Genomic DNA, 12,011 nt, shown 5'->3' on the forward strand with positions numbered 1-12,011 from the left:
TGAAGTTTAATTTATTTTAGGATTCCATTGTTTGCATTCTTCATTTAAAGGGTGAGTGGTAATTTCAATTCGATTAGCAATAGAAGCTAATCACTTTTCCTCTGTTATTATTCTAGGATTTTGAGTCGAAGTAATGCCTGCTAACTCTAAGAGTGTTTAGTCAAAGTTAGTAAGACGTAGTTGGGCATTTCCTTTTTATATTTTCATAGCAGTGAGTTAGGAATATCATCAAGTCTTTAATGCTTAGCGTGTCATTGCTAATTTTTCCAATGGTGTGGAACTCATTTATTCTACCTAAAATATTGGTTAAGAATCTGAGTGTTGACACAATACTTTATATAAACAGTTCATGAGAGTTTTTATGACATTGCTTGGACCGTTGGTGCAATGCCAACACAAAGTAACTTGTGTTTTTATGACATTGCTTGGGCCGTTTAATAGTTGATCTTTCATGTATGAACTTAGTAACAGTGGCTCAAATTTTAATTGTAGGTTAATAAACTAATTTTTACAAATTACAAAGTGTTATGCATTTCCTTAGCAACTGTAACTAATCAAACACGCTGCCGAGTGAATTTGTAACCAGTCAACTGAACAAAAGCAGCTACTGAACAGTAAAGAATGATCAAACGACTATTTGGGAAGGCTGACGACTCCCAGGTATCAGGCAGCAGCTCATCTAGTGATACCTCGGGAAGTAAATCATCCCGTTCATCTGGGAGGAATAGTCATGCGAAACACTCTCGCTCTTCAGCTCCGAGGTAAGAACATACATACTTGCTTGACAATGTCGTGCATGCTATCAGTTAATGCCATATCGTCCATGTGCTACTAGCCAATACCATATCTTGCATGTGCTACCAACCAATACCATATCTTGCATGTGCTACCAACCAATACCATATCTTGCATGTGCTACCACCCAATACCATATCTTGCATGTGCTACCAACCAATACCATATCTTACATGTGCTACCACCCAATACCATATCTTGCATGTGCTACCAACCAATACCATATCTTGCATGTGCTACCAACCAATACCATATCTTGCATGTGCTACCAACCAATACCATACCTCGCATGTGCTACCAGCCAATACCAGTTCTTGCTTGTGTGGCTAGTCTAGATCATATCTTACATTTTTTACCTGCCTATTTGGCTTGTGCTATCAGCTCATACCGTATCATGCATGTGCTACCAGCTAGTACTCTATATTATATGTGCTACCAACCGATACCATATCTTGCATGTGCTAATGTCTGATGCCCTATCTTGTTGGTGCTACCAGCTAATACTACTTCTTACATTATTTGCTTACCAAACTAGCCTAGTATGTGTTACTAACTAAATCTATATGCATGTGTTGTAAATCACCTCTAACGCATGTTCCAAACACAAAAGTATTGTTCACTGTATAATATAACGCTCAAACTATAACCCTGTAGGGCACTTCTAGTACCCGTCTCAACCATATCATTCACATTATGAAAAGTATTTGTTTTTGTTATACTGTAAATTGCTCTATCTTGCTTGCCCAATCGCCACTCTGGGACAAGTCATGGTGATTATGTGTAGTAATCAGCATTCCTATGTGCAGTTTAAAGGATGAATTTCTACTACGGATGGGAGTTGCATATTGAATTAAAATCGTAAACAAAATGTTCAATTTTTCCAATCAATCTATTTCCATTTGGAGGAACCAGACGGGAGCTGAACAGAATAGACCAAGGCGTTCTTGTCCCCTACGGGTGGCACTGAGGCGTTCGTGGAGTGGCTGTCACGTGAACATGGCTAAAATAGACTGGCCTGACTTCCATACAGATGGCCTAATTGTCGTGTGGAGGAAGGATGAAGAGCTGATTGCCCTGCCAATCCGAAATGGCAGAGTAGGATTTGGTATCCACGAGCTACAAGGGCAAGGGGCGTCTCTTCTACAGCAAAGAGGATTTACGGAGAAGGACACAAACACTTTAAAGAATCTATTAGAGTCCAAGTTTGCCGGTATGTGTCTGAAAGGTAGGGATGAGAAAGACAGAGAATATGAGGATCACTGGGCTGAACGATCAAGTGGCAAGCCTGGTGAGCATTTCCTTTCTTTTACATAAATCGTTTTTTACCAATCAGCTCATCAGTTCGGTTTCTAAAAGGGGCGGTTGTACAGAATTTCAACTTCTGCTATAATTTGTCTACTTCCCGTTTCAGCCATTGAAAACAAATGACTGAGGCCATTGATTAGGTCAGTGATACTTTTCATCATTAGGTTATGACACTAGAAGCAAGTTTCTGACAGTTTGATCAGGGTAGTAGCAATACTTAAAGCTACATGTATAATAGACAGCAGACACCAGATAGATGGTGGCTGGTAACTCTACTAGTAATAGCATCTAACTTTACAATAGATAATGGAAGCCTGTGACTGACACTTTTGACTCCATCAGTGACAGTGGGTAGCATCTCATTAGACTACCAAAAGCAGGTGTTTGACAATCTTGTTTAAGATACTGGCACTAGTAGTAGCACATAACCTTACAGTAGATGATGGAAGCATGTGACTGACACTTGATTGGTGACAGTGGGTAGCATTTCATTAGACCACCAAAAGCAAGTGCTTGACATTCTTGATTAAGATATTGGAGGAAAGCAGTGTCACACAGGCCTATCAGCACTTGAAGATGCTTAATGGTAGTGCTGTAGTAAATATTACATAGATTGCTTAATGACATGGTGGGCAATTATCACGATATGATTCAATTAGAAAGTATGAATACTTAATTAGGCTCTTTTTATTATTTACATAATATATCTATTATTTCTGCAAAGTTATAAACACGCTTTTAAAAAGACTGTCCAACATTCGCGCCGAGATTACAAACTTTGTTCCTTTGTGCAAACCTAAAGACATGTACTTGTTTTATTTTTTTGCATTTTATCTCTAACGTGGGTCTCTTGAAGTAATGATTGAAAATGTGTAAAACTGTCCGTATTTACTTGATATATTTTTACCCTTCATTCTGAGAAGTGGTTAACTGACTGTCTGGTGTGGTGAAAGGTTAAATCAATGATGTTGCGCCCTTGTACATCAGAGTAATAATATTACTCATGTAATTATTATTGCTTAGGGAAAAACAAAGGTAAAAACAACAACGAGAGTTCTGAAGTGAATGGAATGTTCCACAGACCTCATAACCAAAACAACAACGATAACCTTTCAAAAGAAATTAACAAGTTTATCAGTAAAAAACTTTCTCAAGCCAGACATCGAAATAGGAAAAAGACAATCTCTAAAATAGATGAAAAAGAAAATGGTAAAACAGAAAAACTTCCGGAAGACAAGGTTGATGAGGCAACATCGGATGGTCGTCATGTCCGCCGGAAGGTTAGTTATACACTACGTATGTAATATCAACATCACATTTGAAGTTTTGCTCTATTTGAAACAGCGATTGTGTATGAAACATGTACGCAGAAGTTCTGTATTCAATATTTTATGTTTTCCAAAAATGTTCTGGTTTCTGGCATGAGTTTGTTACTCATTGACTTTGGTTTGATCAAGGTTTTATTTGTTCTGGTCTGATACATCCTCTGATTTACACAAGTCTTGTCTAGCTATGCTATGTTTGTGCAGCTCGAGGAATAAGTAGCAGGGGTGCTGTAAAGGGTTTGCACTGCTATTAACTTTCTTATACAGTAGACGCTCCAATGATGTCAGCCTCCTTTTATGTATATTCCACTCAATGTAAAGAATTTATGGAGTTTTTGCTTTGTGTTATGTAGAGAGCTGCATACAAGCTCACAAGTCTCAAAGCCTCAAGTCGGTGCAAGTTCCTAAATTAGATTTGAATAACGAGAATCTCATAGTTAGCCTTAAACGTATCATTTTCTCTCCTGCCGTACCTGAAAGAGAAAATAAAATATAAGGTTATCTCTATTGTATGTATGTACTACTACCCTAGTAGTCTCATGTGCCGTGAGATATCATCAGCTGCAGACAAGTGCAGATAATAAGTGGTTCCACAATGATTCAAAAACACCCTAAGGCAGTTGTAGGAGCGTCTACTGTATTAGTTTAGAAGGTTTAATCAAAGACTCATGATATTATGTTCGCAAAAAAAGAAGAAAAAGAAAAAGGACAGCCAACAGAATACTGTGGCAAATATCTCAGCGCAGTGTCTTACAAATCATAAGCTGACAGAGTGGAGCCATTCAGATGAGATTCCTTCATTCTCAGACACCTATCAAGGGTAAGGTAACTCTTATGTTCAGCATGTATAAAGAGTAAGATAACTCCCAATGCTTTTGTGCTCATCATTGGGAAAACGAATCTTCATATGTGTAACATCCGGAAGAGATAAGATAAATCATATGAAATGACAAGTTTTGATGCGTACTAACCAGGGGAAGATAACTTCAAGAATTTAGAATATTAATAAACTATTTCTTATTTATACTGGAGAGCTAATCTATATATATATATTTCTCAAAGTATGTCGTGTATATGTCGGTTTTCTAGCTATAGATCTTAAAATCTTGAAAGAAATATTCCGTACCAAAATGGATTCAATCTCGGACCAAACCGTTCACAAGTCTTACTCCTAGCCCACTGGACTATGGAAGTCAAATTGCTAGCCTTCCAATATAAGGCATTATATCAGAGCAATACCTAACTGCTTTACGCGGATCATAGCATAACGTCATGAGAAGCTGTTCGCTCACATTATTAAACTGCCTAATAGCAAAACTTTCACTACTTCTCATTGTTTATAAGACAAAAAGCTTTTCTCATGATATGTAGTTTGAAAGTTAGAATGGCAAATGTTGTAATATGTTGAAATACAAATCAATTTTCTGTCGTAATACTCTTTTATTACACGGGCAACGTGGGTGGCACAGCTAGTTCTAGATAAATTGACATTACAAGAATTTCATTGAATATTCTATTCAGCTACAGATAATATTGAAATCTTCCACTTACCTTTAAAGATGAACTTACACAAAATTTCATCGGAAAGTGTTGGTATTTTTCTATCATCTGCGATTGTTTTTGATGTTTGAGGTGATCTGACTGCTAAGATGTTTCAAGATTTAAATTGACAAAACTTGATTGCGCTCAAAACGAAAATTTGGGCGAAATGATATCATTGATTGCTATAGTTACGATAGTTTCTATCGGCTATTGTGTTCAAATTGCATCATTACGCATTTCTATTCCGACAATCTCTTTGCCACTATAGACTTCATAATCACAGTTTTGCTTGATCTGAGTGTTCTAACCATTATCAATTTTTGTTGATTTTAATCTTGAAACATCCTGGCAGTCAGATCACCTCAAACATAAAAAACAATCGCAAATGATAGAAAAATACTGGTACTTTCTGATGAAATTTATTAAAATTTCGTGCAAATTCATTTTCATTGCTACAAATTTGTTGTGAACTACTACACTCACCAACACGTTTATATATATTGCATGTGTTATCATTTAGGCAATCTCCCTGTACACATGATATGTGTCTGTAGGAAATTATGTGAACTTGCTCAACATATTCTCCTAAAAGAAATTATTTTGTTTGTTAGTAAGGTAATAATCATTGGCATTTTGTTGTTTTAAGTTTTAATGTTACATCTGTTACTTTAGTTATGACAATTCTTGTTAAATACCTTCTGCAAGCATTTATACTTTTATCTCTATGTTTCAGGGTGTCTAGCTTGAGCTCCTACAAAGGTACTCACTCTTCGAATACGAGTGTCCCTAATGGACGAGTTTCAGGTAAGACAGTTGGTTAGTCTTATTCGCTAACGGAGTACAACTGTTTGTCCCAATTTGAATGAACTTGCTTCTATTAGTATGATGGTTCAGAGATTTCTGGTCTCATCATGCTCTTTGCGATTGCCACATCGTTGCTAAGCAGCCATGTAAACAACAAATATCATAGCGATGATAAGTTGCTGGTGTCGAGACTGTGTTCACACAATAATTGGAGGTGTGTGTGGGCCTCAAGTGTTAATCTTTGTTTTAAGTTTTAATACAACACCTGCTAAATGCTGAGCGTGATAAAAAATTATGTTTTGTTGATCATTGTCAGAGATGAAGATAATGTAAGGTTGTATGTCTTTCCATATAACAATATTACTATATATATTATATTTTTTATTATCATATATTACGTTGTTATTGGTACTATTATACTATTTATATTATAATATATTGTATTTTTTATTTGCGATTGATCTGGTCTTATATTTATGTTTGTTGCTGACAAAGGCACTTTCCATAGAGTTATCTAAGTTTAATGTGTCGATTTGAAGCGATACATCTGTTATGATATCTTGCAGCATGGCTGACACCTTTCTTCGGGAGGAAATAGTATTAATGTTTGATTATCAACTTTTGCCCTAGCCTTCGCATAAGCTACAACAGTGTAAGCTTTTATCTGACAACATAATATGGAAAATATAAAATCATTTGAAAATACTTTTACCTTCTGTTGAGCTAATTCATATAAAATAAACTAAAAGAAGGGTGTATTTAACTAATTAAATTATTTGTGTAAAATATCAATTACATTCATCAAATATTACAACCCTAATTCTATAACTTTGTAACATTTGCCGGCTTCGTAATTTGAAGAATTTGTGATTAAATTTGTTTACACAACTAAATACGATGTATTATTTAGAAGTAACTTCTCAAACAGACTCCTTAAAAGCCTGCCATCAGCTCATCAAGGAAACTTGTTACGATGCGAATCGTCAGGCTTATCGAGCGAGAGTCCTACGAGAGCGTGCCGAGTTTGTGCATCTGCAAACAGCTGACGCTGTTTTACAGTAGGTTATTATTTGCCATTTCACTCTTTACACCTTACTTACTGTGAAACCTCTGTTTGAATGCTATGGCACTCTATTTGTCAGCTCTATACCTGCAATGGTGTTTTATTAGAGGTGACGTTCAAATAGAGGGTAGGGCTGTATTTTCAAATAGCTCATCAGATATGTGGGAAGCTAAATTTAACCCTTTCGCTGGCGGAGCAAATGTCATCTATATTTTGCACTCCCCTAACAGCAGAGCAACATGAACACTTATGCACTATGTTTCCATGGTGCGCAGTACTGCGAAGCAGACCCCTCCGAAGTCGAGGGGATTGTACGTTTCCATGCTGCGCAGTGGTTTTCAGCAAATACCGCAAATTAGCCAGAGAAGAGAAATTGTATAAATCGAATCGCCTGATGGAGAAATAGAATCGATCACGGATACCGAACGTCATAAACAGTCTTTTTTTATTATTCTGTCGTCATTATACTTTTATTTACAATACACATTTACAAGGTTTTACAAACCTTAACACACTTTTTACATAGTAATATATTTTTAATAAGTATTTTTAAGTAATATATTATTTAAACGTTAATTTTGGACTTGCCACCTATTTTTCGAAGTGTTGGCATCGATAACAAAGTCCAGGAAAGTAATCACCTCATCATCCTCGTGAATGCAGACTATAATTAAATTTATGTGAAAGAAGATCGGAAGAATAGTGAAAAAAACAAGATTAGCAGGACAACCTTTGTACTAGTTTATGGCCATCGTAAAATCTGTCTCCACGGCATGAGAGCTATGCGCAGCCACTGCGCAGTCGCTGTTTCCTTGCTGCGAATTTGCACTGGCTTCGCACTGATCAGTGCGCAGTGATTTCAGTGCGAAGACGCCGTTTCCATGATTTGGAGATAGCGCAACTCCGAAGCACTGCGCATCATGGAAACATAGTGATGGTTGTAACAAATCAGCTATAACTTACCTCCAACTTGTCATAGACCTTTAAATAAATATGCATTGGGAAACTTGAAAAATATCTCAATTAGTTGATCTCTGTTACTTGCAATTAACCTACAATGATCATATATCCTGTGTTGTAGCCTGTCTTGACAAGCTGTTGTTTTTGCGAGTTGTTCCTCCGCCAGTTTGTCAAGACAGGCTACCTGTGTTGCAACTTGGAGATTTCAATTGTTTATTTCATTCTAAATTTGAAGGCATGTTTTTATTTATAACTACAGTACACCCCGGGTTACAATTACTCTGTTATACAGTTCTTTTGCCTTACGATGTTGAACATGATGTTTTTTTACACTCGCCATACGACTTTTCTTTGCCATACGACATCAACAAAAGTTTCTCTCGAAATTTAAATTTGGCAGTCGGTGTTCGGAAGAACATAAATGTTAATATGCTATTGGTCGAAATACACTATGATATCTAAATTGATATCATATGGCAAGGTCGACTGTATATTCAACAATATTGCATTAAAGCTTACTGCACTCATTCATTAATATGTTTTCTAAAGTTTGCAACCAAAGCTGGCTTTTTAGGTTCGATGGAAGAGAAGTTATGATTGTTATCCATTGTAAGCCGAGTTTATATAACTACGCAGACGGTATCAAATATTATGCTATGAACCTGCGAGTTCATAAGTTATATAAAAATCTATCAAATACTACAAACATATATTCAAGAACAAGTGACGTAAACAAACCATATTTAGAATACGTGCAAAAACAAAAATTAACCTTTTTGAAACAAAAATATTTGCATAGTTTTCTCGGCAGGTTGCGTTCTGATTGTTGCTTTCATATAAAACCATTTCATTTTCTTCTGGTGGTTCAATATCTTCCACAGGGACTGCTGACCTCAATGCTTCTTCTGCACTGCTGAATTAGTCGATATTATCATACAAATAATTTTTTTAGCAGAGCAAAACTTTTTGAGTGTTGCAGTTTGAAAAACTTTTCGCGAAAACAATGATAAACTTTTAGACCCTACGCGCGAAGTACAAGTTATAGTTGGAAAATAGTAACTAGTACAGATTCCATCGTAATTGTAAACCGTGTTTCCCGTATGTCCAGGTATCAAAGCCGTGTTAAACAAAGAACTACTATGAGCCTGATACAGTTAATAATTATTTCCATGGCATTGCTTTCAAAGTTTTACAGAAAAAAACTGTAAGCTTTGGAGTTAGCAAGCATACATAGATGCGAACAGCAACCACAGAAGAATTAATTATTAATCATGTTACTGAGCCATTATTAGTATGATTTTGAGGACACTTTTCTACTGATCACTCGCTATTATGGGTTTGTATAGATCAAGGAATGTCACAGTGGTGGTGAAATAGAGGTGGCGTTTAATTAAAAGGTGGCGCTCTATTCTTCAACCTTTCCTATAGTGGCAGTCAAATAGAAGTGGCGTTCAAATAGAGGTTTTACAGTATATAGATGCTAATTATCTTTGCTGAGTCACTCTGTTAAGTTAAACAACTTGCTAATAAAATCACTGAGAGGGAACACAGAGGTCAAATAAGGAATTGCACAGACACAACTGTAATTCTGACAAATATTCCATTTTTTTCAATATTAGTTTTAATTCTATTACATATGTTTTGATAATATGAAATAAAATAACAGTTTTTGTGATCTTCTAAACCAAAGATACCTCAGAATCTTTAATGACATGTTTTTATCTTGTGCCATATTTTGGTCCCTTTTGGCTGCTTGTGCTTTGACACCCATTAGCAGGTGCTATGTTGTTTTTGTTGTTGTTGTTGTTGTTGTTACTAAAAGGTAATAAGAAAAGAGATTACTTACTAATGGTAAAGTAAAATATTTTTTTACTTATATACTATGAGGTATTAATAATAGAAGGAAGATAGCTGCTCATAATATAGCGAAACACGCTTGTCAACTACATGTATTTGGTAGGGCCACAATGAAAGCGAGGGAGATGACTACAAACAACAATTGTCAGTTTGCCAGGTCTAAAATATATAATGCCGCAGAGTTCTGCATACCTAGCCTACATAACCCCCATCTGCATGATGCAGGTAAGAACTTGGCTGTGCCTCATACATGGCATGTCTGAACAGGTGTACCAGTCATTTTGCCTCAGCATTTTAAAGGACTTCGTTGTTTTAGAAATTATAAAACTTATTCTAAGTTTTTTATCATTCCAGTGTCTGAAACGTCGCTGTACAAATTCTCTCAGCTGTAATTGGTTTCGTCATACAGCAAATTAAACTTACATCTACGTGTAATACATTTTTGCCCAAATACTGAAATTAAATAATGAAAACCTGTAGAAATTGTTTAGGCAGGATTATGCAAAACTTAGATGAATTTATTCGCAAACATTTGTAAATCTTATTGTTCTGATCTAGGGTACCATGTAGGTCTATTCTTCTTCTATAAGTAAGCATTCTGGGAAGCCAGAGATGATGCAATAATTGGAGACTATTGTTCATTAAACTACCAATTCTGTGTTTGTGTGACTGCAAGCCAGTGAACATTTTAACCGCAGACTTTCATTCTGGATTACCATCTGATCGTGATCGGAAATTTTTTTTAACAGCCCAACAAACATTTATTACTAAAATCTGGGTTGTCTGACAAGTCTGTGATGACAATGCTAAATCACAATGTTTGTAACTTTGTACATGTATATTAATGTGTATTGTAATGAAGTCTTTATCAAATCCTTTTAGACACCCTTAATTGAATCATGTTTATTATGTTAAAGGTTGACTTGCAACAAAATTCACATTACAGTTATTTGGTATGAAAAAATTCACCTTGTCTTACTCTGTTGTGTTGTAGGTGCCAAACACGTGGGAATGTGATTACAAGCTCATAAACGCTCGCTCAAAAACGAAAAGCCGCCATAGATTGAAATCTCTTTATTTATTTGACGTATTCATTACAGTTTTGTTATCGTCTCTACACATGATGTTCTCACGGGAATTGAAAGGCCAATAAAAAGCTCAATATAAAACTTATTGTAGCACTAGTTTATGACAAACACTTCGGGTTTTACCGAAGACCCCGTATCAAATATAGATGCTCGCTACTTTACAGTTTTTTTTCGGCTTGGACTAATCGTCAAGTCTTAATCTGATCATGTGACCCAATACTTCGAAAATAATTTTTGCAGCACTTTTCGATTATCACAGGTAACCAACAGGCTCGTCATGATTATCAGACAATGATATGTACTCATTCGAGCTAAGGTTGAAAAGTTTAATGATTTTTTACGGTAAGTTATAAGATGTCAGTGCTAAAAGTGACAGCATTACAATGACGATAAAACCGACGCGTAAGAACAATAGACATGGTTTTATTGAATGCGTGAACTATATTTGTGAAAATATTTTGACGAATGAGATTGCATGAAAGTGTAAACAGAAACCATCCTGTTACAAGTACGTCCCATTTGAGCCGTTTTGGAAAGCGAATCCAAACTACGGCGGTCTTTGTGGCTGCAACTAACTGTTCGTTTTTGAGCTTTTAAGAGCTTGTAATCACATTCCCACATATTTTGCACCTACAACACAACAGAGTAAGACATGGTGAATCTTTTCATATCAAATAACTGTAATGTGAATTTTATTGCAAGTCAACCTTTAACAATTTTTAGCACATATCAGCATACATAATCATACTGTACACTTCTCTGATATCCATTCTCTCATTTTAGACACAGAGTACAATTACATTTAGTATCTAGTACATCTAGGCCTGTTGCCAGCTATTATACAGTATAGTATGTTACAGTAAATTTATATAAGGTGCGTATAAGTTATGGAGGTTGGGTTTTTGCGTAGATGGAAGGACAACTCCGTATACTGGATATCTGATAGCACACGGAGTGGAGTTCCCACCGCTTTGGAATGCTCATACCCAACAACCAGTAAAAGAGATGTCGCATGATCAGGCATACCCAGTTGCTCCATCACAGGTATGACAGGTTTGACAGGTGCCTGGCATGGTGTTGCAGTTATCTGCACCAATTAAAATGAACATTACAGTTTGTCGCACCAATTAAAATGAGCATTACAGTTTGTTACACTAATTAAAATGAACATTACAGTTTGTTACACCAATTAAAATGGATATTGTAATAAATTCGCTAATTACAGATGTGGTTACAGTTCAAAGTATGTACCATTAATCTGGATGTTGGCGG

This window comes from Watersipora subatra, chromosome 10, assembly GCF_963576615.1.
Source record: "Watersipora subatra chromosome 10, tzWatSuba1.1, whole genome shotgun sequence".
NCBI lineage: Eukaryota > Metazoa > Bryozoa > Gymnolaemata > Cheilostomatida > Watersiporidae > Watersipora > Watersipora subatra.